Source organism: Panthera pardus, unplaced genomic scaffold (assembly GCF_024362965.1).
Source record: "Panthera pardus isolate Hobbes unplaced genomic scaffold, ASM2436296v1 HiC_scaffold_17, whole genome shotgun sequence".
NCBI classification, from domain to species: Eukaryota; Metazoa; Chordata; class Mammalia; order Carnivora; family Felidae; genus Panthera; species Panthera pardus.
In genome coordinates, this window is record NW_026526732.1 from 72689157 (window position 1) to 72693612 (window position 4456).

At 38.9% G+C, this 4456-nt stretch overlaps 1 pseudogene; it reads left to right on the forward strand.

The window, feature by feature from the left end:
* Positions 1-279: 279 nt before the first annotated feature.
* On the forward strand, positions 280-583 carry LOC109263243 (60S ribosomal protein L36a-like; annotated as a pseudogene).
* Positions 584-4456: the final 3873 nt, after the last annotated feature.

Here is a 4456-nt window from a genome sequence, read left to right on the forward strand (position 1 = left end):
TGGAATGGGAAGGAAGAGAGGGATGACTGTAAAAATACAGTGGATAGAGACTTAGCAACAGGGATGTTGGAAAAAGGGGAAGGAAAGAATTAAGGATGGCTAAAAAATATAAAATGACTATCACAAGAATAAATTCCATAAAACAAGCAACAATCACTAAATGGATAGTCCCTTTGTGGCACCTATTTGGATCACCCATCATAAAATGATTCACATCCAATTCAACTCAAGAAGTATTTATTGAGTTTTTCTTTCAATGCCGATAGCATTCTCACAATCATGGAGAACATTTCTAAAACCCGCCAGACTTTCTGCAAGAAGTGTGTCAAGCCCCAACCCCACAAAGTGACTCGGTACAAGAGAAGCAAAGATTCTCTTTATGACGAGGGAAGGTGGCATTATGACAGGAAGCAAAGAAGCTATGGTGGGTAGACTAAGCTGATTTTCCAGGAAAAGGCTAAAACTTACAGAGAAGGTGGTGGTGAGGCTTCAATGTGTTGAGCCCAACTGCAGCTCTAAGAGAATGTTGGCTATGAAGAGATACAAGTATTTTGAACTGGAAGGAGATAAGAAGGCCAAGTAATCAAGTTCTAAGTTTCATATTTTGTAATATTACGAAGACAACCAAATCTTAAGGTTATGTTAAAAAGAAATACTTATTAGGCATACATTTATTCAACAAATAATAACTAAGAATAGGCACTGTACAAGGTGGAAGGCAAAGAAATAAATAATCAATAGCCCTTTGACCTCAAGGAACTTAAATTCTAGCATGGGGAAACTGCTCTTTATTCAACTCAATATAAAACAAAGTGGTAAATGCTGTATTCATTTAGGAAGAAGGGTCCAGTGTACTCTGAACTGGGAACAATTAACTTTTCCAGGAAGATGACATTTAAGCTGTGCCTTAAAGAATAAACAGTTTTAGCATCACGCATAGACAGTAAGAATGTTTCAAGAAAGGAAGGAACAACAAGAACAAATAAATTTTTCAAGTGAGCCATGTGTTCAGGCTAAAAGCATAGCCCTCAGAGTGGCTTATGGAGCAAAGCACATGTGGAGAGATGTGAAAGAGAACGTGAAAAGGTTGACTTGAACCAGATTACAGAAAAGAAATCACTGAAAGTTAGGCAACAGGAAGCAATCAAAGGACTTAAATTGGAAAAATGGTATGTCCTAAGTTTCAGAAAACTTACTCTGATATTGATGGAGGACCAAAGCAACATAGAGTGTCTAGATGCAGGAAGAGCAACTGAAAAACTTCTATGAGGTTGAGAAAAGAGATAATGAGAGCATAAGCGAGGTGGTAATGGTGAGAAGAGGAATTTGAAAGAAACCACTTGGAAGGGGACTCTGTAGGCCCTGGAAATCAACTGAATATGAGAATTGAGAATAATGGAGGTGCCAAAATCAACAGTTCATACCTTGGGCATTTGGATGGTTGAAGGTGCTCTTAATAGAAGAGCCATAGAAAAAGATGAGAGGCTACAAAAGGGTGAGGTGAGATGGTAAGTGCACTTTGGGAAGTGTGGAACTTGAGAAATCTACAAATGAAAACATATGCAGATACAGCAGGAAGTTAAAGCCAGAAGTCTAGAGAGACAGCCCCACTCCAATCACTATAAACAGGTAGTACTTGAAGCCATTAGACTGAAAGTATTTAAGGAAAGAATGAAGAGCTAGAGAGAGGTGAGGGTAAGGAGGCAAACCATGAGGTAAAGGGCAGAAGGGAAGAGAAAGGTGGCAAGAAGAAACTGCACAGCAGTCATCAAAGGAAAGCACAAGAAGAACCAGTGAAATGGACTGCAAAGCCTCCCCTCCCCACACACACACAATATATATGTATATATGTATATATGGCTATTGTTTTTAAATGAAAGGCAAAAATATGAAAACAATGGTTCCCTATAAAAGAGAATGGGATTGGGGTTGAGGGAAAAGGAATGAAGACTAAAGTTCTTTGAGTATGTCTGGTTTTGTAGATTTGACTTTGGGACCACGTAAATATCTTACAAATTAAAAAACAAAATTAGGTTTCAAGAAAACACTTTTCGAAGTTAAAAAAAATGAACCTAAATGTGTATTTGGTTGGTGGCAAAACCATACAAAAAGAAACCAATTCAAGTGATTTTAAGGCACAATAATGTGACTATTCATACATAGTGGAATATATTCTAAAAACAAAAGAACTGAATTCAGTAATCATTTTGTTGGTGGTAATGCTGATATTAATATTCTGACATTGTTCTGTGTGTACCACGGGGGAAAACAAGTGCGCAATGAGATGATATTCTATCATTCCAATGACAGTGAGAGCCATGATTCTCAGTGTATAAGGAAGAAAGTATAGGGGTGCCTGGATGGCTCAGTTCGTTGAGCATCCGGCTCTTGGTTTCTGCTCAGGTCATGATCTCAGGGTTCGTGGGTTTGAGCCCTGGGTCAGGCCCCACATTGACAGTACACAGCCTACTTGGAATTCTCTCTCTCCCTCTCACTCTGCCCCTCCCCTGTGCATGCTTTCTTGATCTCTCTCAAAATAAATAAGTATTTTTAAAAAAGAAAGTACAGATGTAAGATTAGATATATTTAGTAAAAGCCTCATCCTCATTTTGAATTGGAAATACCATTACGAGTTCCTAATTTTATCCTAAAAAAATAAGTATTTCCAAGCTCTGCCAATTGAAAAGTCCCACCACAATGATTATTTCAGTGTCAGTGAGTATGCTAGTACCAAGAATTTGTCTCCAAATACCATTTTGGACGAAAGGAACTAGGGATCCCTAAAGAAATGTTTGATTCCAACTCTGGGACAAGGAAGACAGAAGTTGACCCTAGAACACCTGGTCATGACAGATAGTAACAATGTTATCAAAATCTACTGGACTCTCCAAAAGACTCAGGAGTATACCTGAAGAGGCTCCCACTGGCCAAAGAGGAGAAAATGTGAGCATCTTTACCCTACAGTATCTGCAGAACTTCAGAAAGTCTCCAAGCAGGAAGAACCATGCAGAGAGGAGGGTAAAGATGCAGTACTAAGCTGAAAACAGAGGAATCAAGGAAAAATCCGCAGTCCGGATGCTGGAACTCCAGCCTTCTCCACTGCCAACTAAAAACATATGCAGACAGTCTCATACCCCCAGGCAGAAGATGGTAGTGTCCTTCTCTGGAGGAAATGAACCTGAAAAGACAATACATACTATTGTCTATTGTCACCGGGAGGTCAGTTAAAAAGCTCGGAGCCCACAGCACCATCTACCAGTCAATTAGGCCTGCACATGCACGCAGATCTTCCAATCAGCTTTTTAGTGTCCTATTCTTAGCTATAAATGGACAATGATTATCAGCCATTTGAGGAAAGCCTCCAACACAAGAACCAAAATGAGACAATGCAGGAAACAGAAGAAAATTTCAAAGATACTATAATTAATAGCTTCAGTGAAGAGAAAATTATCGCAAAAATGACAAATCCAACTGGAGGGTTGGAAAATAAGTTCTAGGAGAGAACAGGGAGCTCAACAACAACAACAAAAACAGAGGTTTAGAGAACTAGACAGACAATTATTCCAGAAATCCAGATTAACAGGAGAAAAGAGAGAAAACAATAGAAGGAAAATTGCCAAAGAAATTATAAGCTCTTAAAACTACCGGACGTGAATCTGCAGATTAACAAGCCAATGAAATTTAAAAAGACCTGCATCATTATGAAATTTCAAAACCCTAACAATAGAGAAGATCTTGAAAAGCTCTGGGGGATGGGATGAGGGGAAGAACGGATTACACTATGGATCATAACATAAAATGATAGGAGATTTCCAACAGCGATGCCGAATTTAGAAGGCAGGGGAGCAATGTCTCAAAAAAATTCTGAATGCAATTATTTTTAGTCTAGAATTCTCTAATCAAACTTGCCAACACTGAGGGTAAAGACTTTTTTAATGAGCAGAATTACTTTTTTTTTAATGTTTATTTTTGATAGAGTGAGAGAGAGCAGGTGAGGGGCAGAGAGAGCGGGAGACAGAAGACAGAGAATCCCAAGCAGGCTCCGCACTGTCAGTGCAGAGTCCAATGTGGGGCTGGGACCCACAAACCATGAGATCATGACCTGAGCCAAAATCAAGAGTTGGACACTTCACCAACTGAGCCACCCAGGCACCCTGAAAGGACTTTACTTTTTAGAGAAACTTTAGTTTTACAGGAAAAAATGAACAGAAATTACAGAGTTCCCACATGTTCCTTTCCCCCACTTTTCCCTACCAGATTCCAACCACACAGTTTCCTCTATTACTAACATTTTATGGTACATGTGGTACATCTGTTGTAACTGATGCATGAATACGGAAACTTTAAGTAAAGCCTATAGTTTCCATTAATTAAGGTTCACTCTTTGTGTTGTACACTTCTATGGGTTTTGACAAATGTATAATGTTATGTATCCACCACTCCAGTATCATATAGA